At 52.9% G+C, this 24,353-nt stretch overlaps 53 non-coding genes across 53 annotated transcripts; all 53 read left to right on the plus strand.

Moving 5' to 3' along the window:
- Positions 1–506: 506 nt before the first annotated feature.
- TRNAS-GCU (transfer RNA serine (anticodon GCU)) lies at positions 507–588 on the plus strand. Its single transcript has one exon. It is a non-coding gene; the product is annotated as a tRNA-Ser (tRNA).
- A 344-nt stretch (positions 589–932) lies between these two features.
- Positions 933–1,006, plus strand: TRNAT-AGU (transfer RNA threonine (anticodon AGU)). The gene has a single exon. It is a non-coding gene; the product is annotated as a tRNA-Thr (tRNA).
- Positions 1,007–1,168: 162 nt separating this feature from the next.
- TRNAT-AGU (transfer RNA threonine (anticodon AGU)) lies at positions 1,169–1,242 on the plus strand. The gene has a single exon. It is a non-coding gene; the product is annotated as a tRNA-Thr (tRNA).
- A 535-nt stretch (positions 1,243–1,777) lies between these two features.
- Positions 1,778–1,859, plus strand: TRNAS-GCU (transfer RNA serine (anticodon GCU)). Its single transcript has one exon. It is a non-coding gene; the product is annotated as a tRNA-Ser (tRNA).
- A 330-nt stretch (positions 1,860–2,189) lies between these two features.
- On the plus strand, positions 2,190–2,263 carry TRNAT-AGU (transfer RNA threonine (anticodon AGU)). The gene has a single exon. It is a non-coding gene; the product is annotated as a tRNA-Thr (tRNA).
- A 162-nt stretch (positions 2,264–2,425) lies between these two features.
- On the plus strand, positions 2,426–2,499 carry TRNAT-AGU (transfer RNA threonine (anticodon AGU)). The gene has a single exon. It is a non-coding gene; the product is annotated as a tRNA-Thr (tRNA).
- Positions 2,500–3,034: 535 nt separating this feature from the next.
- TRNAS-GCU (transfer RNA serine (anticodon GCU)) lies at positions 3,035–3,116 on the plus strand. Its single transcript has one exon. It is a non-coding gene; the product is annotated as a tRNA-Ser (tRNA).
- Positions 3,117–3,458: 342 nt separating this feature from the next.
- TRNAT-AGU (transfer RNA threonine (anticodon AGU)) lies at positions 3,459–3,532 on the plus strand. Its single transcript has one exon. It is a non-coding gene; the product is annotated as a tRNA-Thr (tRNA).
- Positions 3,533–4,303: 771 nt separating this feature from the next.
- TRNAS-GCU (transfer RNA serine (anticodon GCU)) lies at positions 4,304–4,385 on the plus strand. The gene has a single exon. It is a non-coding gene; the product is annotated as a tRNA-Ser (tRNA).
- Positions 4,386–4,728: 343 nt separating this feature from the next.
- TRNAT-AGU (transfer RNA threonine (anticodon AGU)) lies at positions 4,729–4,802 on the plus strand. Its single transcript has one exon. It is a non-coding gene; the product is annotated as a tRNA-Thr (tRNA).
- A 162-nt stretch (positions 4,803–4,964) lies between these two features.
- TRNAT-AGU (transfer RNA threonine (anticodon AGU)) lies at positions 4,965–5,038 on the plus strand. The gene has a single exon. It is a non-coding gene; the product is annotated as a tRNA-Thr (tRNA).
- Positions 5,039–5,573: 535 nt separating this feature from the next.
- On the plus strand, positions 5,574–5,655 carry TRNAS-GCU (transfer RNA serine (anticodon GCU)). The gene has a single exon. It is a non-coding gene; the product is annotated as a tRNA-Ser (tRNA).
- A 345-nt stretch (positions 5,656–6,000) lies between these two features.
- On the plus strand, positions 6,001–6,074 carry TRNAT-AGU (transfer RNA threonine (anticodon AGU)). The gene has a single exon. It is a non-coding gene; the product is annotated as a tRNA-Thr (tRNA).
- A 162-nt stretch (positions 6,075–6,236) lies between these two features.
- Positions 6,237–6,310, plus strand: TRNAT-AGU (transfer RNA threonine (anticodon AGU)). The gene has a single exon. It is a non-coding gene; the product is annotated as a tRNA-Thr (tRNA).
- A 535-nt stretch (positions 6,311–6,845) lies between these two features.
- Positions 6,846–6,927, plus strand: TRNAS-GCU (transfer RNA serine (anticodon GCU)). Its single transcript has one exon. It is a non-coding gene; the product is annotated as a tRNA-Ser (tRNA).
- Positions 6,928–7,269: 342 nt separating this feature from the next.
- On the plus strand, positions 7,270–7,343 carry TRNAT-AGU (transfer RNA threonine (anticodon AGU)). Its single transcript has one exon. It is a non-coding gene; the product is annotated as a tRNA-Thr (tRNA).
- Positions 7,344–8,114: 771 nt separating this feature from the next.
- TRNAS-GCU (transfer RNA serine (anticodon GCU)) lies at positions 8,115–8,196 on the plus strand. The gene has a single exon. It is a non-coding gene; the product is annotated as a tRNA-Ser (tRNA).
- A 343-nt stretch (positions 8,197–8,539) lies between these two features.
- TRNAT-AGU (transfer RNA threonine (anticodon AGU)) lies at positions 8,540–8,613 on the plus strand. The gene has a single exon. It is a non-coding gene; the product is annotated as a tRNA-Thr (tRNA).
- A 162-nt stretch (positions 8,614–8,775) lies between these two features.
- On the plus strand, positions 8,776–8,849 carry TRNAT-AGU (transfer RNA threonine (anticodon AGU)). The gene has a single exon. It is a non-coding gene; the product is annotated as a tRNA-Thr (tRNA).
- A 535-nt stretch (positions 8,850–9,384) lies between these two features.
- Positions 9,385–9,466, plus strand: TRNAS-GCU (transfer RNA serine (anticodon GCU)). Its single transcript has one exon. It is a non-coding gene; the product is annotated as a tRNA-Ser (tRNA).
- Positions 9,467–9,809: 343 nt separating this feature from the next.
- On the plus strand, positions 9,810–9,883 carry TRNAT-AGU (transfer RNA threonine (anticodon AGU)). The gene has a single exon. It is a non-coding gene; the product is annotated as a tRNA-Thr (tRNA).
- Positions 9,884–10,045: 162 nt separating this feature from the next.
- TRNAT-AGU (transfer RNA threonine (anticodon AGU)) lies at positions 10,046–10,119 on the plus strand. The gene has a single exon. It is a non-coding gene; the product is annotated as a tRNA-Thr (tRNA).
- Positions 10,120–10,654: 535 nt separating this feature from the next.
- Positions 10,655–10,736, plus strand: TRNAS-GCU (transfer RNA serine (anticodon GCU)). Its single transcript has one exon. It is a non-coding gene; the product is annotated as a tRNA-Ser (tRNA).
- Positions 10,737–11,082: 346 nt separating this feature from the next.
- On the plus strand, positions 11,083–11,156 carry TRNAT-AGU (transfer RNA threonine (anticodon AGU)). Its single transcript has one exon. It is a non-coding gene; the product is annotated as a tRNA-Thr (tRNA).
- Positions 11,157–11,318: 162 nt separating this feature from the next.
- On the plus strand, positions 11,319–11,392 carry TRNAT-AGU (transfer RNA threonine (anticodon AGU)). Its single transcript has one exon. It is a non-coding gene; the product is annotated as a tRNA-Thr (tRNA).
- Positions 11,393–11,927: 535 nt separating this feature from the next.
- Positions 11,928–12,009, plus strand: TRNAS-GCU (transfer RNA serine (anticodon GCU)). Its single transcript has one exon. It is a non-coding gene; the product is annotated as a tRNA-Ser (tRNA).
- A 343-nt stretch (positions 12,010–12,352) lies between these two features.
- TRNAT-AGU (transfer RNA threonine (anticodon AGU)) lies at positions 12,353–12,426 on the plus strand. Its single transcript has one exon. It is a non-coding gene; the product is annotated as a tRNA-Thr (tRNA).
- Positions 12,427–12,588: 162 nt separating this feature from the next.
- TRNAT-AGU (transfer RNA threonine (anticodon AGU)) lies at positions 12,589–12,662 on the plus strand. Its single transcript has one exon. It is a non-coding gene; the product is annotated as a tRNA-Thr (tRNA).
- A 535-nt stretch (positions 12,663–13,197) lies between these two features.
- Positions 13,198–13,279, plus strand: TRNAS-GCU (transfer RNA serine (anticodon GCU)). Its single transcript has one exon. It is a non-coding gene; the product is annotated as a tRNA-Ser (tRNA).
- A 344-nt stretch (positions 13,280–13,623) lies between these two features.
- Positions 13,624–13,697, plus strand: TRNAT-AGU (transfer RNA threonine (anticodon AGU)). Its single transcript has one exon. It is a non-coding gene; the product is annotated as a tRNA-Thr (tRNA).
- Positions 13,698–13,859: 162 nt separating this feature from the next.
- TRNAT-AGU (transfer RNA threonine (anticodon AGU)) lies at positions 13,860–13,933 on the plus strand. The gene has a single exon. It is a non-coding gene; the product is annotated as a tRNA-Thr (tRNA).
- A 961-nt stretch (positions 13,934–14,894) lies between these two features.
- TRNAT-AGU (transfer RNA threonine (anticodon AGU)) lies at positions 14,895–14,968 on the plus strand. The gene has a single exon. It is a non-coding gene; the product is annotated as a tRNA-Thr (tRNA).
- A 162-nt stretch (positions 14,969–15,130) lies between these two features.
- On the plus strand, positions 15,131–15,204 carry TRNAT-AGU (transfer RNA threonine (anticodon AGU)). The gene has a single exon. It is a non-coding gene; the product is annotated as a tRNA-Thr (tRNA).
- A 535-nt stretch (positions 15,205–15,739) lies between these two features.
- Positions 15,740–15,821, plus strand: TRNAS-GCU (transfer RNA serine (anticodon GCU)). The gene has a single exon. It is a non-coding gene; the product is annotated as a tRNA-Ser (tRNA).
- Positions 15,822–16,164: 343 nt separating this feature from the next.
- On the plus strand, positions 16,165–16,238 carry TRNAT-AGU (transfer RNA threonine (anticodon AGU)). Its single transcript has one exon. It is a non-coding gene; the product is annotated as a tRNA-Thr (tRNA).
- A 162-nt stretch (positions 16,239–16,400) lies between these two features.
- On the plus strand, positions 16,401–16,474 carry TRNAT-AGU (transfer RNA threonine (anticodon AGU)). The gene has a single exon. It is a non-coding gene; the product is annotated as a tRNA-Thr (tRNA).
- A 535-nt stretch (positions 16,475–17,009) lies between these two features.
- On the plus strand, positions 17,010–17,091 carry TRNAS-GCU (transfer RNA serine (anticodon GCU)). Its single transcript has one exon. It is a non-coding gene; the product is annotated as a tRNA-Ser (tRNA).
- Positions 17,092–17,435: 344 nt separating this feature from the next.
- TRNAT-AGU (transfer RNA threonine (anticodon AGU)) lies at positions 17,436–17,509 on the plus strand. The gene has a single exon. It is a non-coding gene; the product is annotated as a tRNA-Thr (tRNA).
- A 162-nt stretch (positions 17,510–17,671) lies between these two features.
- Positions 17,672–17,745, plus strand: TRNAT-AGU (transfer RNA threonine (anticodon AGU)). The gene has a single exon. It is a non-coding gene; the product is annotated as a tRNA-Thr (tRNA).
- Positions 17,746–18,280: 535 nt separating this feature from the next.
- Positions 18,281–18,362, plus strand: TRNAS-GCU (transfer RNA serine (anticodon GCU)). The gene has a single exon. It is a non-coding gene; the product is annotated as a tRNA-Ser (tRNA).
- A 346-nt stretch (positions 18,363–18,708) lies between these two features.
- TRNAT-AGU (transfer RNA threonine (anticodon AGU)) lies at positions 18,709–18,782 on the plus strand. Its single transcript has one exon. It is a non-coding gene; the product is annotated as a tRNA-Thr (tRNA).
- A 162-nt stretch (positions 18,783–18,944) lies between these two features.
- On the plus strand, positions 18,945–19,018 carry TRNAT-AGU (transfer RNA threonine (anticodon AGU)). The gene has a single exon. It is a non-coding gene; the product is annotated as a tRNA-Thr (tRNA).
- A 535-nt stretch (positions 19,019–19,553) lies between these two features.
- TRNAS-GCU (transfer RNA serine (anticodon GCU)) lies at positions 19,554–19,635 on the plus strand. The gene has a single exon. It is a non-coding gene; the product is annotated as a tRNA-Ser (tRNA).
- A 345-nt stretch (positions 19,636–19,980) lies between these two features.
- TRNAT-AGU (transfer RNA threonine (anticodon AGU)) lies at positions 19,981–20,054 on the plus strand. Its single transcript has one exon. It is a non-coding gene; the product is annotated as a tRNA-Thr (tRNA).
- A 162-nt stretch (positions 20,055–20,216) lies between these two features.
- Positions 20,217–20,290, plus strand: TRNAT-AGU (transfer RNA threonine (anticodon AGU)). Its single transcript has one exon. It is a non-coding gene; the product is annotated as a tRNA-Thr (tRNA).
- Positions 20,291–20,825: 535 nt separating this feature from the next.
- TRNAS-GCU (transfer RNA serine (anticodon GCU)) lies at positions 20,826–20,907 on the plus strand. The gene has a single exon. It is a non-coding gene; the product is annotated as a tRNA-Ser (tRNA).
- Positions 20,908–21,486: 579 nt separating this feature from the next.
- On the plus strand, positions 21,487–21,560 carry TRNAT-AGU (transfer RNA threonine (anticodon AGU)). Its single transcript has one exon. It is a non-coding gene; the product is annotated as a tRNA-Thr (tRNA).
- A 535-nt stretch (positions 21,561–22,095) lies between these two features.
- TRNAS-GCU (transfer RNA serine (anticodon GCU)) lies at positions 22,096–22,177 on the plus strand. The gene has a single exon. It is a non-coding gene; the product is annotated as a tRNA-Ser (tRNA).
- A 348-nt stretch (positions 22,178–22,525) lies between these two features.
- Positions 22,526–22,599, plus strand: TRNAT-AGU (transfer RNA threonine (anticodon AGU)). Its single transcript has one exon. It is a non-coding gene; the product is annotated as a tRNA-Thr (tRNA).
- A 162-nt stretch (positions 22,600–22,761) lies between these two features.
- On the plus strand, positions 22,762–22,835 carry TRNAT-AGU (transfer RNA threonine (anticodon AGU)). Its single transcript has one exon. It is a non-coding gene; the product is annotated as a tRNA-Thr (tRNA).
- A 535-nt stretch (positions 22,836–23,370) lies between these two features.
- Positions 23,371–23,452, plus strand: TRNAS-GCU (transfer RNA serine (anticodon GCU)). The gene has a single exon. It is a non-coding gene; the product is annotated as a tRNA-Ser (tRNA).
- Positions 23,453–23,797: 345 nt separating this feature from the next.
- Positions 23,798–23,871, plus strand: TRNAT-AGU (transfer RNA threonine (anticodon AGU)). The gene has a single exon. It is a non-coding gene; the product is annotated as a tRNA-Thr (tRNA).
- Positions 23,872–24,033: 162 nt separating this feature from the next.
- TRNAT-AGU (transfer RNA threonine (anticodon AGU)) lies at positions 24,034–24,107 on the plus strand. Its single transcript has one exon. It is a non-coding gene; the product is annotated as a tRNA-Thr (tRNA).
- The last annotated feature ends 246 nt before the right edge of the window (positions 24,108–24,353 follow it).

Here is a 24,353-nt window from a genome sequence, read left to right on the forward strand (position 1 = left end):
TCAGTATTGCGCAAGCTGAATGTCACCCCTCAGTCTCCCAAGCGTGGTAGCCCACCGACCCAGCGCTGGACCCAGGCAAGACCCTGCCTCCAACGACTTGAAAAATTCCCACTGTACATATCAGCCTATCAGGCTAAAGATCAGTCCTGGGTGCCCTTTTGAATGCAGGGGACTTATTCTTTGGAGGGAGCCCGCCTTCCCATCAACATTCTGGAGCACAGGACAATTCAGGCCTCCCTTCAATGTTGCATACCTCTTCTTCTGTGAGAACCTCAGATGGGAATCCAGTTGGACAATGCCATGGCTATGGCCTACGTCAATCACCAAGGGGGTCACCGAAGGTGGTGCCTCTCAGAAGGAAGGATATTGCCCCAGGAGGACGTGGTGCTCAGACATACTCAGTCTCCTGGCTGACTCTCCGTGCGCCCTCCCAGATTGCCGGAATCTGGCTAAGCCCTTCTCAAAAGCCACAGACAAGAAACGGCCCAAGGTTCTAGGTTACACATGACGAGGTGGCCGAGTGGTTAAGGCGATGGACTGCTAATCCATTGTGCTCTGCACGCATGGGTTCGAATCCCATCCTCGTCGGTAGTTTAGTTCGTAATCAATGTAAACGTGCTTAACGTAAAGCATTTCATGGCACAAAGGTCTTGTACACATAGAAAAAAAGGCACTGTCAACCTGGACCTAGACATTCTACCTCCCTTCCATGCCCCCTCCTCGGCCCAATCCACAGCTCTCCCCTCTGCACTCAGTCAGACCCACCCTGTCCCACTTTTGTACTCCCCTCTGTCCACAGCTTTAACTTCTGTGCGAGCCGCCCCCCCCCCCAATACCCCCCAGCTCCAGCCCCCGCATTCCTGTTACGCCCTGCACTGCCCCCTGCACCCACTCTGCACTTGACTGGGTTGCAAAGGATGTGCACCACGTGAGGCGCTGTGGCTTAGTTGGTGAAAGCGCCTGTCTAGTAAACAGGAGATCCTGAGTTCAAATCTCAGCAGTGCCTGCCGTGGAGTCTTTCCATTTATAACGTTTTCAGTTTTGCGCAAGCTTAATGGCAGCCTTGAGTCTCCCAAGCGTGGTAGGTTTCCAACCCAGTGCTAGCTTGAGGGAAGACCTTGCCTCCAAAGATTTGAAAAATTCTCACAAAGAGCTATCCCCCAAGTGGGGCGCTGTGGCTTAGTTGGTGAAAGCGCCTGTCTAGTAAACAGGAGATCCTGAGTTCAAATCTCAGCAGTGCCTGCCGTGGAGTCCATCCATTTCTAACATTTTCAGTATTGCGCAAGCTGAATGTCACCCCTCAGTCTCCCAAGCGTGGTAGCCCACCGACCCAGCGCTGGACCCAGGCAAGACCCTGCCTCCAACGACTTGAAAAATTCCCACTGTACATATCAGCCTATCAGGCTAAAGATCAGTCCTGGGTGCCCTTTTGAATGCAGGGGACTTATTCTTTGGAGGGAGCCCGCCTTCCCATCAACATTCTGGAGCACAGGACAATTCAGGCCTCCCTTCAATGTTGCATACCTCTTCTTCTGTGAGAACCTCAGATGGGAATCCAGTTGGACAATGCCATGGCTATGGCCTACGTCAATCACCAAGGGGGTCACCGAAGGTGGTGCCTCTCAGAAGGAAGCATATTGCCCCAGGAGGACGTGGTGCTCAGACATACTCAGTCTCCTGGCTGACTCTCCGTGCGCCCTCCCAGATTGCCGGAATCTGGCTAAGCCCTTCTCAAAAGCCACAGACAAGAAACGGCCCAAGGTTCTAGGTTACACATGACGAGGTGGCCGAGTGGTTAAGGCGATGGACTGCTAATCCATTGTGCTCTGCACGCATGGGTTCGAATCCCATCCTCGTCGGTAGTTTAGTTCGTAATCAATGTAAACGTGCTTAACGTAAAGCATTTCATGGCACAAAGGTCTTGTACACATAGAAAAAAAGGCATTGTCAACCTGGACCTAGACATTCTACCTCCCTTCCATGCCCCCTCCTCGGCCCAATCCACAGCTCTCCCCTCTGCACTCAGTCAGACCCACCCTGTCCCACTTTTGTACTCCCCTCTGTCCACAGCTTTAACTTCTGTGCGAGCCGCCCCCCCCCAATACCCCCCAGCTCCAGCCCCCGCATTCCTGTTACGCCCTGCACCCACTCTGCACTTGACTGGGTTGCAAAGGATGTGCACCACGTGAGGCGCTGTGGCTTAGTTGGTGAAAGCGCCTGTCTAGTAAACAGGAGATCCTGAGTTCAAATCTCAGCAGTGCCTGCCGTGGAGTCTTTCCATTTATAACGTTTTCAGTTTTGCGCAAGCTTAATGGCAGCCTTGAGTCTCCCAAGCGTGGTAGGTTTCCAACCCAGTGCTAGCTTGAGGGAAGACCTTGCCTCCAAAGATTTGAAAAATTCTCACAAAGAGCTATCCCCCAAGTGGGGCGCTGTGGCTTAGTTGGTGAAAGCGCCTGTCTAGTAAACAGGAGATCCTGAGTTCAAATCTCAGCAGTGCCTGCCGTGGAGTCCATCCATTTCTAACATTTTCAGTATTGCGCAAGCTGAATGTCACCCCTCAGTCTCCCAAGCGTGGTAGCCCACCGACCCAGCGCTGGACCCAGGCAAGACCCTGCCTCCAACGACTTGAAAAATTCCCACTGTACATATCAGCCTATCAGGCTAAAGATCAGTCCTGGGTGCCCTTTTGAATGCAGGGGACTTATTCTTTGGAGGGAGCCCGCCTTCCCATCAACATTCTGGAGCACAGGACAATTCAGGCCTCCCTTCAATGTTGCATACCTCTTCTTCTGTGAGAACCTCAGATGGGAATCCAGTTGGACAATGCCATGGCTATGGCCTACGTCAATCACCAAGGGGGTCACCGAAGGTGGTGCCTCTCAGAAGGAAGCATATTGCCCCAGGAGGACGTGGTGCTCAGACATACTCAGTCTCCTGGCTGACTCTCCGTGCGCCCTCCCAGATTGCCGGAATCTGGCTAAGCCCTTCTCAAAAGCCACAGACAAGAAACGGCCCAAGGTTCTAGGTTACACATGACGAGGTGGCCGAGTGGTTAAGGTGATGGACTGCTAATCCATTGTGCTCTGCACGCATGGGTTCGAATCCCATCCTTGTCGGTAGTTTAGTTCGTAATCAATGTAAACGTGCTTAACGTAAAGCATTTCATGGCACAAAGGTCTTGTACACATAGAAAAAAAGGCACTGTCAACCTGGACCTAGACATTCTACCTCCCTTCCATGCCCCCTCCTCGGCCCAATCCACAGCTCTCCCCTCTGCACTCAGTCAGACCCACCCTGTCCCACTTTTGTACTCCCCTCTGTCCACAGCTTTAACTTCTGTGCGAGCCGCCCCCCCCCAATACCCCCCAGCTCCAGCCCCCGCATTCCTGTTACGCCCTGCACTGCCCCCTGCACCCACTCTGCACTTGACTGGGTTGCAAAGGATGTGCACCACGTGAGGCGCTGTGGCTTAGTTGGTGAAAGCGCCTGTCTAGTAAACAGGAGATCCTGAGTTCAAATCTCAGCAGTGCCTGCCGTGGAGTCTTTCCATTTATAACGTTTTCAGTTTTGCGCAAGCTTAATGGCAGCCTTGAGTCTCCCAAGCGTGGTAGGTTTCCAACCCAGTGCTAGCTTGAGGGAAGACCTTGCCTCCAAAGATTTGAAAAATTCTCACAAAGAGCTATCCCCCAAGTGGGGTGCTGTGGCTTAGTTGGTGAAAGCGCCTGTCTAGTAAACAGGAGATCCTGAGTTCAAATCTCAGCAGTGCCTGCCGTGGAGTCCGTCCATTTCTAACATTTTCAGTATTGCGCAAGCTGAATGTCACCCCTCAGTCTCCCAAGCGTGGTAGCCCACCGACCCAGCGCTGGACCCAGGCAAGACCCTGCCTCCAACGACTTGAAAAATTCCCACTGTACATATCAGCCTATCAGGCTAAAGATCAGTCCTGGGTGCCCTTTTGAATGCAGGGGACTTATTCTTTGGAGGGAGCCCGCCTTCCCATCAACATTCTGGAGCACAGGACAATTCAGGCCTCCCTTCAATGTTGCATACCTCTTCTTCTGTGAGAACCTCAGATGGGAATCCAGTTGGACAATGCCATGGCTATGGCCTACGTCAATCACCAAGGGGGTCACCGAAGGTGGTGCCTCTCAGAAGGAAGCATATTGCCCCAGGAGGACGTGGTGCTCAGACATACTCAGTCTCCTGGCTGACTCTCCGTGCGCCCTCCCAGATTGCCGGAATCTGGCTAAGCCCTTCTCAAAAGCCACAGACAAGAAACGGCCCAAGGTTCTAGGTTACACATGACGAGGTGGCCGAGTGGTTAAGGCGATGGACTGCTAATCCATTGTGCTCTGCACGCATGGGTTCGAATCCCATCCTCGTCGGTAGTTTAGTTCGTAATCAATGTAAACGTGCTTAACGTAAAGCATTTCATGGCACAAAGGTCTTGTACACATAGAAAAAAAGGCACTGTCAACCTGGACCTAGACATTCTACCTCCCTTCCATGCCCCCTCCTCGGCCCAATCCACAGCTCTCCCCTCTGCACTCAGTCAGACCCACCCTGTCCCACTTTTGTACTCCCCTCTGTCCACAGCTTTAACTTCTGTGCGAGCCGCCCCCCCCCCAATACCCCCCAGCTCCAGCCCCCGCATTCCTGTTACGCCCTGCACTGCCCCCTGCACCCACTCTGCACTTGACTGGGTTGCAAAGGATGTGCACCACGTGAGGCGCTGTGGCTTAGTTGGTGAAAGCGCCTGTCTAGTAAACAGGAGATCCTGAGTTCAAATCTCAGCAGTGCCTGCCGTGGAGTCTTTCCATTTATAACGTTTTCAGTTTTGCGCAAGCTTAATGGCAGCCTTGAGTCTCCCAAGCGTGGTAGGTTTCCAACCCAGTGCTAGCTTGAGGGAAGACCTTGCCTCCAAAGATTTGAAAAATTCTCACAAAGAGCTATCTCCCAAGTGGGGCGCTGTGGCTTAGTTGGTGAAAGCGCCTGTCTAGTAAACAGGAGATCCTGAGTTCAAATCTCAGCAGTGCCTGCCGTGGAGTCCATCCATTTCTAACATTTTCAGTATTGCGCAAGCTGAATGTCACCCCTCAGTCTCCCAAGCGTGGTAGCCCACCGACCCAGCGCTGGACCCAGGCAAGACCCTGCCTCCAACGACTTGAAAAATTCCCACTGTACATATCAGCCTATCAGGCTAAAGATCAGTCCTGGGTGCCCTTTTGAATGCAGGGGACTTATTCTTTGGAGGGAGCCCGCCTTCCCATCAACATTCTGGAGCACAGGACAATTCAGGCCTCCCTTCAATGTTGCATACCTCTTCTTCTGTGAGAACCTCAGATGGGAATCCAGTTGGACAATGCCATGGCTATGGCCTACGTCAATCACCAAGGGGGTCACCGAAGGTGGTGCCTCTCAGAAGGAAGCATATTGCCCCAGGAGGACGTGGTGCTCAGACATACTCAGTCTCCTGGCTGACTCTCCGTGCGCCCTCCCAGATTGCCGGAATCTGGCTAAGCCCTTCTCAAAAGCCACAGACAAGAAACGGCCCAAGGTTCTAGGTTACACATGACGAGGTGGCCGAGTGGTTAAGGCGATGGACTGCTAATCCATTGTGCTCTGCACGCATGGGTTCGAATCCCATCCTCGTCGGTAGTTTAGTTCGTAATCAATGTAAACGTGCTTAACGTAAAGCATTTCATGGCACAAAGGTCTTGTACACATAGAAAAAAAGGCACTGTCAACCTGGACCTAGACATTCTACCTCCCTTCCATGCCCCCTCCTCGGCCCAATCCACAGCTCTCCCCTCTGCACTCAGTCAGACCCACCCTGTCCCACTTTTGTACTCCCCTCTGTCCACAGCTTTAACTTCTGTGCGAGCCGCCCCCCCCCCCCAATACCCCCCAGCTCCAGCCCCCGCATTCCTGTTACGCCCTGCACTGCCCCCTGCACCCACTCTGCACTTGACTGGGTTGCAAAGGATGTGCACCACGTGAGGCGCTGTGGCTTAGTTGGTGAAAGCGCCTGTCTAGTAAACAGGAGATCCTGAGTTCAAATCTCAGCAGTGCCTGCCGTGGAGTCTTTCCATTTATAACGTTTTCAGTTTTGCGCAAGCTTAATGGCAGCCTTGAGTCTCCCAAGCGTGGTAGGTTTCCAACCCAGTGCTAGCTTGAGGGAAGACCTTGCCTCCAAAGATTTGAAAAATTCTCACAAAGAGCTATCCCCCAAGTGGGGCGCTGTGGCTTAGTTGGTGAAAGCGCCTGTCTAGTAAACAGGAGATCCTGAGTTCAAATCTCAGCAGTGCCTGCCGTGGAGTCCATCCATTTCTAACATTTTCAGTATTGCGCAAGCTGAATGTCACCCCTCAGTCTCCCAAGCGTGGTAGCCCACCGACCCAGCGCTGGACCCAGGCAAGACCCTGCCTCCAACGACTTGAAAAATTCCCACTGTACATATCAGCCTATCAGGCTAAAGATCAGTCCTGGGTGCCCTTTTGAATGCAGGGGACTTATTCTTTGGAGGGAGCCCGCCTTCCCATCAACATTCTGGAGCACAGGACAATTCAGGCCTCCCTTCAATGTTGCATACCTCTTCTTCTGTGAGAACCTCAGATGGGAATCCAGTTGGACAATGCCATGGCTATGGCCTACGTCAATCACCAAGGGGGTCACCGAAGGTGGTGCCTCTCAGAAGGAAGCATATTGCCCCAGGAGGACGTGGTGCTCAGACATACTCAGTCTCCTGGCTGACTCTCCGTGCGCCCTCCCAGATTGCCGGAATCTGGCTAAGCCCTTCTCAAAAGCCACAGACAAGAAACGGCCCAAGGTTCTAGGTTACACATGACGAGGTGGCCGAGTGGTTAAGGCGATGGACTGCTAATCCATTGTGCTCTGCACGCATGGGTTCGAATCCCATCCTCGTCGGTAGTTTAGTTCGTAATCAATGTAAACGTGCTTAACGTAAAGCATTTCATGGCACAAAGGTCTTGTACACATAGAAAAAAAGGCATTGTCAACCTGGACCTAGACATTCTACCTCCCTTCCATGCCCCCTCCTCGGCCCAATCCACAGCTCTCCCCTCTGCACTCAGTCAGACCCACCCTGTCCCACTTTTGTACTCCCCTCTGTCCACAGCTTTAACTTCTGTGCGAGCCGCCCCCCCCCAATACCCCCCAGCTCCAGCCCCCGCATTCCTGTTACGCCCTGCACTGCCCCCTGCACCCACTCTGCACTTGACTGGGTTGCAAAGGATGTGCACCACGTGAGGCGCTGTGGCTTAGTTGGTGAAAGCGCCTGTCTAGTAAACAGGAGATCCTGAGTTCAAATCTCAGCAGTGCCTGCCGTGGAGTCTTTCCATTTATAACGTTTTCAGTTTTGCGCAAGCTTAATGGCAGCCTTGAGTCTCCCAAGCGTGGTAGGTTTCCAACCCAGTGCTAGCTTGAGGGAAGACCTTGCCTCCAAAGATTTGAAAAATTCTCACAAAGAGCTATCCCCCAAGTGGGGTGCTGTGGCTTAGTTGGTGAAAGCGCCTGTCTAGTAAACAGGAGATCCTGAGTTCAAATCTCAGCAGTGCCTGCCGTGGAGTCCATCCATTTCTAACATTTTCAGTATTGCGCAAGCTAAATGTCACCCCTCAGTCTCCCAAGCGTGGTAGCCCACCGACCCAGCGCTGGACCCAGGCAAGACCCTGCCTCCAACGACTTGAAAAATTCCCACTGTACATATCAGCCTATCAGGCTAAAGATCAGTCCTGGGTGCCCTTTTGAATGCAGGGGACTTATTCTTTGGAGGGAGCCCGCCTTCCCATCAACATTCTGGAGCACAGGACAATTCAGGCCTCCCTTCAATGTTGCATACCTCTTCTTCTGTGAGAACCTCAGATGGGAATCCAGTTGGACAATGCCATGGCTATGGCCTACGTCAATCACCAAGGGGGTCACCGAAGGTGGTGCCTCTCAGAAGGAAGCATATTGCCCCAGGAGGACGTGGTGCTCAGACATACTCAGTCTCCTGGCTGACTCTCCGTGCGCCCTCCCAGATTGCCGGAATCTGGCTAAGCCCTTCTCAAAAGCCACAGACAAGAAACGGCCCAAGGTTCTAGGTTACACATGACGAGGTGGCCGAGTGGTTAAGGCGATGGACTGCTAATCCATTGTGCTCTGCACGCATGGGTTCGAATCCCATCCTCGTCGGTAGTTTAGTTCGTAATCAATGTAAACGTGCTTAACGTAAAGCATTTCATGGCACAAAGGTCTTGTACACATAGAAAAAAAGGCACTGTCAACCTGGACCTAGACATTCTACCTCCCTTCCATGCCCCCTCCTCGGCCCAATCCACAGCTCTCCCCTCTGCACTCAGTCAGACCCACCCTGTCCCACTTTTGTACTCCCCTCTGTCCACAGCTTTAACTTCTGTGCGAGCCGCCCCCCCCCCAATACCCCCCAGCTCCAGCCCCCGCATTCCTGTTACGCCCTGCACTGCCCCCTGCACCCACTCTGCACTTGACTGGGTTGCAAAGGATGTGCACCACGTGAGGCGCTGTGGCTTAGTTGGTGAAAGCGCCTGTCTAGTAAACAGGAGATCCTGAGTTCAAATCTCAGCAGTGCCTGCCGTGGAGTCTTTCCATTTATAATGTTTTCAGTTTTGCGCAAGCTTAATGGCAGCCTTGAGTCTCCCAAGCGTGGTAGGTTTCCAACCCAGTGCTAGCTTGAGGGAAGACCTTGCCTCCAAAGATTTGAAAAATTCTCACAAAGAGCTATCTCCCAAGTGGGGCGCTGTGGCTTAGTTGGTGAAAGCGCCTGTCTAGTAAACAGGAGATCCTGAGTTCAAATCTCAGCAGTGCCTGCCGTGGAGTCCATCCATTTCTAACATTTTCAGTATTGCGCAAGCTGAATGTCACCCCTCAGTCTCCCAAGCGTGGTAGCCCACCGACCCAGCGCTGGACCCAGGCAAGACCCTGCCTCCAACGACTTGAAAAATTCCCACTGTACATATCAGCCTATCAGGCTAAAGATCAGTCCTGGGTGCCCTTTTGAATGCAGGGGACTTATTCTTTGGAGGGAGCCCGCCTTCCCATCAACATTCTGGAGCACAGGACAATTCAGGCCTCCCTTCAATGTTGCATACCTCTTCTTCTGTGAGAACCTCAGATGGGAATCCAGTTGGACAATGCCATGGCTATGGCCTACGTCAATCACCAAGGGGGTCACCGAAGGTGGTGCCTCTCAGAAGGAAGGATATTGCCCCAGGAGGACGTGGTGCTCAGACATACTCAGTCTCCTGGCTGACTCTCCGTGCGCCCTCCCAGATTGCCGGAATCTGGCTAAGCCCTTCTCAAAAGCCACAGACAAGAAACGGCCCAAGGTTCTAGGTTACACATGACGAGGTGGCCGAGTGGTTAAGGCGATGGACTGCTAATCCATTGTGCTCTGCACGCATGGGTTCGAATCCCATCCTCGTCGGTAGTTTAGTTCGTAATCAATGTAAACGTGCTTAACGTAAAGCATTTCATGGCACAAAGGTCTTGTACACATAGAAAAAAAGGCACTGTCAACCTGGACCTAGACATTCTACCTCCCTTCCATGCCCCCTCCTCTGCCCAATCCACAGCTCTCCCCTCTGCACTCAGTCAGACCCACCCTGTCCCACTTTTGTACTCCCCTCTGTCCACAGCTTTAACTTCTGTGCGAGCCGCCCCCCCCCCAATACCCCCCAGCTCCAGCCCCCGCATTCCTGTTACGCCCTGCACTGCCCCCTGCACCCACTCTGCACTTGACTGGGTTGCAAAGGATGTGCACCACGTGAGGCGCTGTGGCTTAGTTGGTGAAAGCGCCTGTCTAGTAAACAGGAGATCCTGAGTTCAAATCTCAGCAGTGCCTGCCGTGGAGTCTTTCCATTTATAACGTTTTCAGTTTTGCGCAAGCTTAATGGCAGCCTTGAGTCTCCCAAGCGTGGTAGGTTTCCAACCCAGTGCTAGCTTGAGGGAAGACCTTGCCTCCAAAGATTTGAAAAATTCTCACAAAGAGCTATCCCCCAAGTGGGGCGCTGTGGCTTAGTTGGTGAAAGCGCCTGTCTAGTAAACAGGAGATCCTGAGTTCAAATCTCAGCAGTGCCTGCCGTGGAGTCCATCCATTTCTAACATTTTCAGTATTGCGCAAGCTGAATGTCACCCCTCAGTCTCCCAAGCGTGGTAGCCCACCGACCCAGCGCTGGACCCAGGCAAGACCCTGCCTCCAACGACTTGAAAAATTCCCACTGTACATATCAGCCTATCAGGCTAAAGATCAGTCCTGGGTGCCCTTTTGAATGCAGGGGACTTATTCTTTGGAGGGAGCCCGCCTTCCCATCAACATTCTGGAGCACAGGACAATTCAGGCCTCCCTTCAATGTTGCATACCTCTTCTTCTGTGAGAACCTCAGATGGGAATCCAGTTGGACAATGCCATGGCTATGGCCTACGTCAATCACCAAGGGGGTCACCGAAGGTGGTGCCTCTCAGAAGGAAGGATATTGCCCCAGGAGGACGTGGTGCTCAGACATACTCAGTCTCCTGGCTGACTCTCCGTGCGCCCTCCCAGATTGCCGGAATCTGGCTAAGCCCTTCTCAAAAGCCACAGACAAGAAACGGCCCAAGGTTCTAGGTTACACATGACGAGGTGGCCGAGTGGTTAAGGCGATGGACTGCTAATCCATTGTGCTCTGCACGCATGGGTTCGAATCCCATCCTCGTCGGTAGTTTAGTTCGTAATCAATGTAAACGTGCTTAACGTAAAGCATTTCATGGCACAAAGGTCTTGTACACATAGAAAAAAAGGCACTGTCAACCTGGACCTAGACATTCTACCTCCCTTCCATGCCCCCTCCTCGGCCCAATCCACAGCTCTCCCCTCTGCACTCAGTCAGACCCACCCTGTCCCACTTTTGTACTCCCCTCTGTCCACAGCTTTAACTTCTGTGCGAGCCGCCCCCCCCCCCCCAATACCCCCCAGCTCCAGCCCCCGCATTCCTGTTACGCCCTGCACTGCCCCCTGCACCCACTCTGCACTTGACTGGGTTGCAAAGGATGTGCACCACGTGAGGCGCTGTGGCTTAGTTGGTGAAAGCGCCTGTCTAGTAAACAGGAGATCCTGAGTTCAAATCTCAGCAGTGCCTGCCGTGGAGTCTTTCCATTTATAACGTTTTCAGTTTTGCGCAAGCTTAATGGCAGCCTTGAGTCTCCCAAGCGTGGTAGGTTTCCAACCCAGTGCTAGCTTGAGGGAAGACCTTGCCTCCAAAGATTTGAAAAATTCTCACAAAGAGCTATCCCCCAAGTGGGGCGCTGTGGCTTAGTTGGTGAAAGCGCCTGTCTAGTAAACAGGAGATCCTGAGTTCAAATCTCAGCAGTGCCTGCCGTGGAGTCCATCCATTTCTAACATTTTCAGTATTGCGCAAGCTGAATGTCACCCCTCAGTCTCCCAAGCGTGGTAGCCCACCGACCCAGCGCTGGACCCAGGCAAGACCCTGCCTCCAACGACTTGAAAAATTCCCACTGTACATATCAGCCTATCAGGCTAAAGATCAGTCCTGGGTGCCCTTTTGAATGCAGGGGACTTATTCTTTGGAGGGAGCCCGCCTTCCCATCAACATTCTGGAGCACAGGACAATTCAGGCCTCCCTTCAATGTTGCATACCTCTTCTTCTGTGAGAACCTCAGATGGGAATCCAGTTGGACAATGCCATGGCTATGGCCTACGTCAATCACCAAGGGGGTCACCGAAGGTGGTGCCTCTCAGAAGGAAGCATATTGCCCCAGGAGGACGTGGTGCTCAGACATACTCAGTCTCCTGGCTGACTCTCCGTGCGCCCTCCCAGATTGCCGGAATCTGGCTAAGCCCTTCTCAAAAGCCACAGACAAGAAACGGCCCAAGGTTCTAGGTTACACATGACGAGGTGGCCGAGTGGTTAAGGCGATGGACTGCTAATCCATTGTGCTCTGCACGCATGGGTTCGAATCCCATCCTCGTCGGTAGTTTAGTTTGTAATCAATGTAAACGTGCTTAACGTAAAGCATTTCATGGCACAAAGGTCTTGTACACATAGAAAAAAAGGCACTGTCAACCTGGACCTAGACATTCTACCTCCCTTCCATGCCCCCTCCTCGGCCCAATCCACAGCTCTCCCCTCTGCACTCAGTCAGACCCACCCTGTCCCACTTTTGTACTCCCCTCTGTCCACAGCTTTAACTTCTGTGCGAGCCGCCCCCCCCCCAATACCCCCCAGCTCCAGCCCCCGCATTCCTGTTACGCCCTGCACTGCCCCCTGCACCCACTCTGCACTTGACTGGGTTGCAAAGGATGTGCACCACGTGAGGCGCTGTGGCTTAGTTGGTGAAAGCGCCTGTCTAGTAAACAGGAGATCCTGAGTTCAAATCTCAGCAGTGCCTGCCGTGGAGTCTTTCCATTTATAACGTTTTCAGTTTTGCGCAAGCTTAATGGCAGCCTTGAGTCTCCCAAGCGTGGTAGGTTTCCAACCCAGTGCTAGCTTGAGGGAAGACCTTGCCTCCAAAGATTTGAAAAATTCTCACAAAGAGCTATCCCCCAAGTGGGGCGCTGTGGCTTAGTTGGTGAAAGCGCCTGTCTAGTAAACAGGAGATCCTGAGTTCAAATCTCAGCAGTGCCTGCCGTGGAGTCCATCCATTTCTAACATTTTCAGTATTGCGCAAGCTGAATGTCACCCCTCAGTCTCCCAAGCGTGGTAGCCCACCGACCCAGCGCTGGACCCAGGCAAGACCCTGCCTCCAACGACTTGAAAAATTCCCACTGTACATATCAGCCTATCAGGCTAAAGATCAGTCCTGGGTGCCCTTTTGAATGCAGGGGACTTATTCTTTGGAGGGAGCCCGCCTTCCCATCAACATTCTGGAGCACAGGACAATTCAGGCCTCCCTTCAATGTTGCATACCTCTTCTTCTGTGAGAACCTCAGATGGGAATCCAGTTGGACAATGCCATGGCTATGGCCTACGTCAATCACCAAGGGGGTCACCGAAGGTGGTGCCTCTCAGAAGGAAGCATATTGCCCCAGGAGGACGTGGTGCTCAGACATACTCAGTCTCCTGGCTGACTCTCCGTGCGCCCTCCCAGATTGCCGGAATCTGGCTAAGCCCTTTTTAAAAGCCACAGACAAGAAACGGCCCAAGGTTCTAGGTTACACATGACGAGGTGGCCGAGTGGTTAAGGCGATGGACTGCTAATCCATTGTGCTCTGCACGCATGGGTTCGAATCCCATCCTCGTCGGTAGTTTAGTTCGTAATCAATGTAAACGTGCTTAACGTAAAGCATTTCATGGCACAAAGGTCTTGTACACATAGAAAAAAAGGCACTGTCAACCTGGACCTAGACATTCTACCTCCCTTCCATGCCCCCTCCTCGGCCCAATCCACAGCTCTCCCCTCTGCACTCAGTCAGACCCACCCTGTCCCACTTTTGTACTCCCCTCTGTCCACAGCTTTAACTTCTGTGCGAGCCGCCCCCCCCCCCAATACCCCCCAGCTCCAGCCCCCGCATTCCTGTTACGCCCTGCACTGCCCCCTGCACCCACTCTGCACTTGACTGGGTTGCAAAAGATGTGCACCACGTGAGGCGCTGTGGCTTAGTTGGTGAAAGCGCCTGTCTAGTAAACAGGAGATCCTGAGTTCAAATCTCAGCAGTGCCTGCCGTGGAGTCTTTCCATTTATAACGTTTTCAGTTTTGCGCAAGCTTAATGGCAGCCTTGAGTCTCCCAAGCGTGGTAGGTTTCCAACCCAGTGCTAGCTTGAGGGAAGACCTTGCCTCCAAAGATTTGAAAAATTCTCACAAAGAGCTATCCCCCAAGTGGGGCGCTGTGGCTTAGTTGGTGAAAGCGCCTGTCTAGTAAACAGGAGATCCTGAGTTCAAATCTCAGCAGTGCCTGCCGTGGAGTCCATCCATTTCTAACATTTTCAGTATTGCGCAAGCTGAATGTCACCCCTCAGTCTCCCAAGCGTGGTAGCCCACCGACCCAGCGCTGGACCCAGGCAAGACCCTGCCTCCAACGACTTGAAAAATTCCCACTGTACATATCAGCCTATCAGGCTAAAGATCAGTCCTGGGTGCCCTTTTGAATGCAGGGGACTTATTCTTTGGAGGGAGCCCGCCTTCCCATCAACATTCTGGAGCACAGGACAATTCAGGCCTCCCTTCAATGTTGCATACCTCTTCTTCTGTGAGAACCTCAGATGGGAATCCAGTTGGACAATGCCATGGCTATGGCCTACGTCAATCACCAAGGGGGTCACCGAAGGTGGTGCCTCTCAGAAGGAAGCATATTGCCCCAGGAGGACGTGGTGCTCAGACATACTCAGTCTCCTGGCTGACTCTCCGTGCGCCCTCCCAGATTGCCGGAATCTGGCTAAGCCCTTCTCAAAAGCCACAGACAAGAAACGGCCCAAGGTTCTAGGTTACACATGACGAGGTGGCCAAGTGGTTAAGGCGATGGACTAATCCATTGTGCTCTGCACGCATGGGTTCGAATCCCATCCTCGTCGGTAGTTTAGTTCGTAATCAATGTAAACGTGCTTAACGTAAAGCATTTCATGGCACAAAGGTCTTGTACACATAGAAAAAAAGGCACTGTCAACCTGGACCTAGACATTCTACCTCCCTTCCATGCCCCCTCCTCGGCCCAATCCACAGCTCTCCCCTCTGCACTCAGTCAGACCCACCCTGTCCCACTTTTGTACTCCCCTCTGTCCACAGCTTTAACTTCTGTGCGAGCCGCCCCCCCCCCCCCCAATACCCCCCAGCTCCAGCCCCCGCATTCCTGTTACGCCCTGCACTGCCCCCTGCACCCACTCTGCACTTGACTGGGTTGCAAAGGATGTGCACCACGTGAGGCGCTGTGGCTTAGTTGGTGAAAGCGCCTGTCTAGTAAACAGGAGATCCTGAGTTCAAATCTCAGCAGTGCCTGCCGTGGAGTCTTTCCATTTATAACGTTTTCAGTTTTGCGCAAGCTTAATGGCAGCCTTGAGTCTCCCAAGCGTGGTAGGTTTCCAACCCAGTGCTAGCTTGAGGGAAGACCTTGCCTCCAAAGATTTGAAAAATTCTCACAAAGAGCTATCCCCCAAGTGGGGCGCTGTGGCTTAGTTGGTGAAAGCGCCTGTCTAGTAAACAGGAGATCCTGAGTTCAAATCTCAGCAGTGCCTGCCGTGGAGTCCATCCATTTCTAACATTTTCAGTATTGCGCAAGCTGAATGTCACCCCTCAGTCTCCCAAGCGTGGTAGCCCACCGACCCAGCGCTGGACCCAGGCAAGACCCTGCCTCCAACGACTTGAAAAATTCCCACTGTACATATCAGCCTATCAGGCTAAAGATCAGTCCTGGGTGCCCTTTTGAATGCAGGGGACTTATTCTTTGGAGGGAGCCCGCCTTCCCATCAACATTCTGGAGCACAGGACAATTCAGGCCTCCCTTCAATGTTGCATACCTCTTCTTCTGTGAGAACCTCAGATGGGAATCCAGTTGGACAATGCCATGGCTATGGCCTACGTCAATCACCAAGGGGGTCACCGAAGGTGGTGCCTCTCAGAAGGAAGCATATTGCCCCAGGAGGACGTGGTGCTCAGACATACTCAGTCTCCTGGCTGACTCTCCGTGCGCCCTCCCAGATTGCCGGAATCTGGCTAAGCCCTTCTCAAAAGCCACAGACAAGAAACGGCCCAAGGTTCTAGGTTACACATGACGAGGTGGCCGAGTGGTTAAGGCGATGGACTGCTAATCCATTGTGCTCTGCACGCATGGGTTCGAATCCCATCCTCGTCGGTAGTTTAGTTCGTAATCAATGTAAACGTGCTTAACGTAAAGCATTTCATGGCACAAAGGTCTTGTACACATAGAAAAAAAGGCACTGTCAACCTGGACCTAGACATTCTACCTCCCTTCCATGCCCCCTCCTCGGCCCAATCCACAGCTCTCCCCTCTGCACTCAGTCAGACCCACCCTGTCCCACTTTTGTACTCCCCTCTGTCCACAGCTTTAACTTCTGTGCGAGCCGCCCCCCCCCCAATACCCCCCAGCTCCAGCCCCCGCATTCCTGTTACGCCCTGCACTGCCCCCTGCACCCACTCTGCACTTGACTGGGTTGCAAAGGATGTGCACCACGTGAGGCGCTGTGGCTTAGTTGGTGAAAGCGCCTGTCTAGTAAACAGGAGATCCTGAGTTCAAATCTCAGCAGTGCCTGCCGTGGAGTCTTTCCATTTATAACGTTTTCAGTTTTGCGCAAGCTTAATGGCAGCCTTGAGTCTCCCAAGCGTGGTAGGTTTCCAACCCAGTGCTAGCTTGAGGGAAGACCTTGCCTCCAAAGATTTGAAAAATTCTCACAAAGAGCTATCCCCCAAGTGGGGCGCTGTGGCTTAGTTGGTGAAAGCGCCTGTCTAGTAAACAGGAGATCCTGAGTTCAAATCTCAGCAGTGCCTGCCGTGGAGTCCATCCATTTCTAACATTTTCAGTATTGCGCAAGCTGAATGTCACCCCTCAGTCTCCCAAGCGTGGTAGCCCACCGACCCAGCGCTGGACCCAGGCAAGACCCTGCCTCCAACGACTTGAAAAATTCCCACTGTACATATCAGCCTATCAGGCTAAAGATCAGTCCTGGGTGCCCTTTTGAATGCAGGGGACTTATTCTTTGGAGGGAGCCCGCCTTCCCATCAACATTCTGGAGCACAGGACAATTCAGGCCTCCCTTCAATGTTGCATACCTCTTCTTCTGTGAGAACCTCAGATGGGAATCCAGTTGGACAATGCCATGGCTATGGCCTACGTCAATCACCAAGGGGGTCACCGAAGGTGGTGCCTCTCAGAAGGAAGCATATTGCCCCAGGAGGACGTGGTGCTCAGACATACTCAGTCTCCTGGCTGACTCTCCGTGCGCCCTCCCAGATTGCCGGAATCTGGCTAAGCCCTTCTCAAAAGCCACAGACAAGAAACGGCCCAAGGTTCTAGGTTACACATGACGAGGTGGCCGAGTGGTTAAGGCGATGGACTGCTAATCCATTGTGCTCTGCACGCATGGGTTCGAATCCCATCCTCGTCGGTAGTTTAGTTCGTAATCAATGTAAACGTGCTTAACGTAAAGCATTTCATGGCACAAAGGTCTTGTACACATAGAAAAAAAGGCACTGTCAACCTGGACCTAGACATTCTACCTCCCTTCCATGCCCCCTCCTCGGCCCAATCCACAGCTCTCCCCTCTGCACTCAGTCAGACCCACCCTGTCCCACTTTTGTACTCCCCTCTGTCCACAGCTTTAACTTCTGTGCGAGCCGCCCCCCCCCCCAATACCCCCCAGCTCCAGCCCCCGCATTCCTGTTACGCCCTGCACTGCCCCCTGCACCCACTCTGCACTTGACTGGGTTGCAAAGGATGTGCACCACGTGAGGCGCTGTGGCTTAGTTGGTGAAAGCGCCTGTCTAGTAAACAGGAGATCCTGAGTTCAAATCTCAGCAGTGCCTGCCGTGGAGTCTTTCCATTTATAACGTTTTCAGTTTTGCGCAAGCTTAATGGCAGCCTTGAGTCTCCCAAGCGTGGTAGGTTTCCAACCCAGTGCTAGCTTGAGGGAAGACCTTGCCTCCAAAGATTTGAAAAATTCTCACAAAGAGCTATCCCCCAAGTGGGGCGCTGTGGCTTAGTTGGTGAAAGCGCCTGTCTAGTAAACAGGAGATCCTGAGTTCAAATCTCAGCAGTGCCTGCCGTGGAGTCCATCCATTTCTAACATTTTCAGTATTGCGCAAGCTGAATGTCACCCCTCAGTCTCCCAAGCGTGGTAGCCCACCGACCCAGCGCTGGACCCAGGCAAGACCCTGCCTCCAACGACTTGAAAAATTCCCACTGTACATATCAGCCTATCAGGCTAAAGATCAGTCCTGGGTGCCCTTTTGAATGCAGGGGACTTATTCTTTGGAGGGAGCCCGCCTTCCCATCAACATTCTGGAGCACAGGACAATTCAGGCCTCCCTTCAATGTTGCATACCTCTTCTTCTGTGAGAACCTCAGATGGGAATCCAGTTGGACAATGCCATGGCTATGGCCTACGTCAATCACCAAGGGGGTCACCGAAGGTGGTGCCTCTCAGAAGGAAGCATATTGCCCCAGGAGGACGTGGTGCTCAGACATACTCAGTCTCCTGGCTGACTCTCCGTGCGCCCTCCCAGATTGCCGGAATCTGGCTAAGCCCTTCTCAAAAGCCACAGACAAGAAACGGCCCAAGGTTCTAGGTTACACATGACGAGGTGGCCGAGTGGTTAAGGCGATGGACTGCTAATCCATTGTGCTCTGCACGCATGGGTTCGAATCCCATCCTCGTCGGTAGTTTAGTTCGTAATCAATGTAAACGTGCTTAACGTAAAGCATTTCATGGCACAAAGGTCTTGTACACATAGAAAAAAAGGCACTGTCAACCTGGACCTAGACATTCTACCTCCCTTCCATGCCCCCTCCTCGGCCCAATCCACAGCTCTCCCCTCTGCACTCAGTCAGACCCACCCTGTCCCACTTTTGTACTCCCCTCTGTCCACAGCTTTAACTTCTGTGCGAGCCGCCCCCCCCCCCCCAATACCCCCCAGCTCCAGCCCCCGCATTCCTGTTACGCCCTGCACTGCCCCCTGCACCCACTCTGCACTTGACTGGGTTGCAAAGGATGTGCACCACGTGAGGCGCTGTGGCTTAGTTGGTGAAAGCGCCTGTCTAGTAAACAGGAGATCCTGAGTTCAAATCTCAGCAGTGCCTGCCGTGGAGTCTTTCCATTTATAACGTTTTCAGTTTTGCGCAAGCTTAATGGCAGCCTTGAGTCTCCCAAGCGTGGTAGGTTTCCAACCCAGTGCTAGCTTGAGGGAAGACCTTGCCTCCAAAGATTTGAAAAATTCTCACAAAGAGCTATCCCCCAAGTGGGGCGCTGTGGCTTAGTTGGTGAAAGCGCCTGTCTAGTAAACAGGAGATCCTGAGTTCAAATCTCAGCAGTGCCTGCCGTGGAGTCCATCCATTTCTAACATTTTCAGTATTGCGCAAGCTGAATGTCACCCCTCAGTCTCCCAAGCGTGGTAGCCCACCGACCCAGCGCTGGACCCAGGCAAGACCCTGCCTCCAACGACTTGAAAAATTCCCACTGTACATATCAGCCTATCAGGCTAAAGATCAGTCCTGGGTGCCCTTTTGAATGCAGGGGACTTATTCTTTGGAGGGAGCCCGCCTTCCCATCAACATTCTGGAGCACAGGACAATTCAGGCCTCCCTTCAATGTTGCATACCTCTTCTTCTGTGAGAACCTCAGATGGGAATCCAGTTGGACAATGCCATGGCTATGGCCTACGTCAATCACCAAGGGGGTCACCGAAGGTGGTGCCTCTCAGAAGGAAGCATATTGCCCCAGGAGGACGTGGTGCTCAGACATACTCAGTCTCCTGGCTGACTCTCCGTGCGCCCTCCCAGATTGCCGGAATCTGGCTAAGCCCTTCTCAAAAGCCACAGACAAGAAACGGCCCAAGGTTCTAGGTTACACATGACGAGGTGGCCGAGTGGTTAAGGCGATGGACTGCTAATCCATTGTGCTCTGCGCGCATGGGTTCGAATCCCATCCTCGTCGGTAGTTTAGTTCGTAATCAATGTAAACGTGCTTAACGTAAAGCATTTCATGGCACAAAGGTCTTGTACACATAGAAAAAAAGGCACTGTCAACCTGGACCTAGACATTCTACCTCCCTTCCATGCCCCCTCCTCGGCCCAATCCACAGCTCTCCCCTCTGCACTCAGTCAGACCCACCCTGTCCCACTTTTGTACTCCCCTCTGTCCACAGCTTTAACTTCTGTGCGAGCCGCCCCCCCCCCCCAATACCCCCCAGCTCCAGCCCCCGCATTCCTGTTACGCCCTGCACTGCCCCCTGCACCCACTCTGCACTTGACTGGGTTGCAAAGGATGTGCACCACGTGAGGCGCTGTGGCTTAGTTGGTGAAAGCGCCTGTCTAGTAAACAGGAGATCCTGAGTTCAAATCTCAGCAGTGCCTGCCGTGGAGTCTTTCCATTTATAACGTTTTCAGTTTTGCGCAAGCTTAATGGCAGCCTTGAGTCTCCCAAGCGTGGTAGGTTTCCAACCCAGTGCTAGCTTGAGGGAAGACCTTGCCTCCAAAGATTTGAAAAATTCTCACAAAGAGCTATCCCCCAAGTGGGGCGCTGTGGCTTAGTTGGTGAAAGCGCCTGTCTAGTAAACAGGAGATCCTGAGTTCAAATCTCAGCAGTGCCTGCCGTGGAGTCCATCCATTTCTAACATTTTCAGTATTGCGCAAGCTGAATGTCACCCCTCAGTCTCCCAAGCGTGGTAGCCCACCGACCCAGCGCTGGACCCAGGCAAGACCCTGCCTCCAACGACTTGAAAAATTCCCACTGTACATATCAGCCTATCAGGCTAAAGATCAGTCCTGGGTGCCCTTTTGAATGCAGGGGACTTATTCTTTGGAGGGAGCCCGCCTTCCCATCAACATTCTGGAGCACAGGACAATTCAGGCCTCCCTTCAATGTTGCATACCTCTTCTTCTGTGAGAACCTCAGATGGGAATCCAGTTGGACAATGCCATGGCTATGGCCTACGTCAATCACCAAGGGGGTCACCGAAGGTGGTGCCTCTCAGAAGGAAGCATATTGCCCCAGGAGGACGTGGTGCTCAGACATACTCAGTCTCCTGGCTGACTCTCCGTGCGCCCTCCCAGATTGCCGGAATCTGGCTAAGCCCTTCTCAAAAGCCACAGACAAGAAACGGCCCAAGGTTCTAGGTTACACATGACGAGGTGGCCGAGTGGTTAAGGCGATGGACTGCTAATCCATTGTGCTCTGCACGCATGGGTTCGAATCCCATCCTCGTCGGTAGTTTAGTTCGTAATCAATGTAAACGTGCTTAACGTAAAGCATTTCATGGCACAAAGGTCTTGTACACATAGAAAAAAAGGCACTGTCAACCTGGACCTAGACATTCTACCTCCCTTCCATGCCCCCTCCTCGGCCCAATCCACAGCTCTCCCCTCTGCACTCAGTCAGACCCACCCTGTCCCACTTTTGTACTCCCCTCTGTCCACAGCTTTAACTTCTGTGCGAGCCGCCCCCCCCCCCCCAATACCCCCCAGCTCCAGCCCCCGCATTCCTGTTACGCCCTGCACTGCCCCCTGCACCCACTCTGCACTTGACTGGGTTGCAAAGGATGTGCACCACATGAGGTGCTGTGGCTTAGTTGGTGAAAGCGCCTGTCTAGTAAACAGGAGATCCTGAGTTCAAATCTCAGCAGTGCCTGCCGTGGAGTCTTTCCATTTATAACGTTTTCAGTTTTGCGCAAGCTTAATGGCAGCCTTGAGTCTCCCAAGCGTGGTAGGTTTCCAACCCAGTGCTAGCTTGAGGGAAGACCTTGCCTCCAAAGATTTGAAAAATTCTCACAAAGAGTCTCCCAAGTGGGGCGCTGTGGCTTAGTTGGTGAAAGCGCCTGTCTAGTAAACAGGAGATCCTGAGTTCAAATCTCAGCAGTGCCTGCCGTGGAGTCCATCCATTTCTAACATTTTCAGTATTGCGCAAGCTGAATGTCACCCCTCAGTCTCCCAAGCGTGGTAGCCCACCGACCCAGCGCTGGACCCAGGCAAGACCCTGCCTCCAACGACTTGAAAAATTCCCACTGTACATATCAGCCTATCAGGCTAAAGATCAGTCCTGGGTGCCCTTTTGAATGCAGGGGACTTATTCTTTGGAGGGAGCCCGCCTTCCCATCAACATTCTGGAGCACAGGACAATTCAGGCCTCCCTTCAATGTTGCATACCTCTTCTTCTGTGAGAACCTCAGATGGGAATCCAGTTGGACAATGCCATGGCTATGGCCTACGTCAATTACCAAGGGGGTCACCGAAGGTGGTGCCTCTCAGAAGGAAGCATATTGCCCCAGGAGGACGTGGTGCTCAGACATACTCAGTCTCCTGGCTGACTCTCCGTGCGCCCTCCCAGATTGCCAGAATCTGGCTAAGCCCTTCTCAAAAGCCACAGACAAGAAACGGCCCAAGGTTCTAGGTTACACATGACGAGGTGGCCGAGTGGTTAAGGCGATGGACTGCTAATCCATTGTGCTCTGCACGCATGGGTTCGAATCCCATCCTCGTCGGTAGTTTAGTTCGTAATCAATGTAAACGTGCTTAACGTAAAGCATTTCATGGCACAAAGGTCTTGTACACATAGAAAAAAAGGCACTGTCAACCTGGACCTAGACATTCTACCTCCCTTCCATGCCCCCTCCTCGGCCCAATCCACAGCTCTCCCCTCTGCACTCAGTCAGACCCACCCTGTCCCACTTTTGTACTCCCCTCTGTCCACAGCTTTAACTTCTGTGCGAGCCGCCCCCCCCCCCCCCCAATACCCCCCAGCTCCAGCCCCCGCATTCCTGTTACGCCCTGCACTGCCCCCTGCACCCACTCTGCACTTGACTGGGTTGCAAAGGATGTGCACCACGTGAGGCGCTGTGGCTTAGTTGGTGAAAGCGCCTGTCTAGTAAACAGGAGATCCTGAGTTCAAATCTCAGCAGTGCCTGCCGTGGAGTCTTTCCATTTATAACGTTTTCAGTTTTGCGCAAGCTTAATGGCAGCCTTGAGTCTCCCAAGCGTGGTAGGTTTCCAACCCAGTGCTAGCTTGAGGGAAGACCTTGCCTCCAAAGATTTGAAAAATTCTCACAAAGAGCTATCCCCCAAGTGGGGCGCTGTGGCTTAGTTGGTGAAAGCGCCTGTCTAGTAAACAGGAGATCCTGAGTTCAAATCTCAGCAGTGCCTGCCGTGGAGTCCATCCATTTCTAACATTTTCAGTATTGCGCAAGCTGAATGTCACCCCTCAGTCTCCCAAGCGTGGTAGCCCACCGACCCAGCGCTGGACCCAGGCAAGACCCTGCCTCCAACGACTTGAAAAATTCCCACTGTACATATCAGCCTATCAGGCTAAAGATCAGTCCTGGGTGCCCTTTTGAATGCAGGGGACTTATTCTTTGGAGGGAGCCCGCCTTCCCATCAACATTCTGGAGCACAGGACAATTCAGGCCTCCCTTCAATGTTGCATACCTCTTCTTCTGTGAGAACCTCAGATGGGAATCCAGTTGGACAATGCCATGGCTATGGCCTACGTCAATCACCAAGGGGGTCACCGAAGGTGGTGCCTCTCAGAAGGAAGCATATTGCCCCAGGAGGACGTGGTGCTCAGACATACTCAGTCTCCTGGCTGACTCTCCGTGCGCCCTCCCAGATTGCCGGAATCTGGCTAAGCCCTTCTCAAAAGCCACAGACAAGAAACGGCCCAAGGTTCTAGGTTACACATGACGAGGTGGCCGAGTGGTTAAGGCGATGGACTGCTAATCCATTGTGCTCTGCACGCATGGGTTCGAATCCCATCCTCGTCGGTAGTTTAGTTCGTAATCAATGTAAACGTGCTTAACGTAAAGCATTTCATGGCACAAAGGTCTTGTACACATAGAAAAAAAGGCACTGTCAACCTGGACCTAGACATTCTACCTCCCTTCCATGCCCCCTCCTCGGCCCAATCCACAGCTCTCCCCTCTGCACTCAGTCAGACCCACCCTGTCCCACTTTTGTACTCCCCTCTGTCCACAGCTTTAACTTCTGTGCGAGCCGCCCCCCCCCCCCAATACCCCCCAGCTCCAGCCCCCGCATTCCTGTTACGCCCTGCACTGCCCCCTGCACCCACTCTGCACTTGACTGGGTTGCAAAGGATGTGCACCACGTGAGGCGCTGTGGCTTAGTTGGTGAAAGCGCCTGTCTAGTAAACAGGAGATCCTGAGTTCAAATCTCAGCAGTGCCTGCCGTGGAGTCTTTCCATTTATAACGTTTTCAGTTTTGCGCAAGCTTAATGGCAGCCTTGAGTCTCCCAAGCGTGGTAGGTTTCCAACCCAGTGCTAGCTTGAGGGAAGACCTTGCCTCCAAAGATTTGAAAAATTCTCACAAAGAGCTATCCCCCAAGTGGGGCGCTGTGGCTTAGTTGGTGAAAGCGCCTGTCTAGTAAACAGGAGATCCTGAGTTCAAATCTCAGCAGTGCCTGCCGTGGAGTCCATCCATTTCTAACATTTTCAGTATTGCGCAAGCTGAATGTCACCCCTCAGTCTCCCAAGCGTGGTAGCCCACCGACCCAGCGCTGGACCCAGGCAAGACCCTGCCTCCAACGACTTGAAAAATTCCCACTGTACATATCAGCCTATCAGGCTAAAGATCAGTCCTGGGTGCCCTTTTGAATGCAGGGGACTTATTCTTTGGAGGGAGCCCGCCTTCCCATCAACATTCTGGAGC

This window comes from Lithobates pipiens, unplaced genomic scaffold (assembly GCF_037356315.1).
Source record: "Lithobates pipiens isolate NorthernLeopardFrog02 unplaced genomic scaffold, aLitPip1_a1.2 Scaffold_8, whole genome shotgun sequence".
Lineage (NCBI taxonomy): Eukaryota > Metazoa > Chordata > Amphibia > Anura > Ranidae > Lithobates > Lithobates pipiens.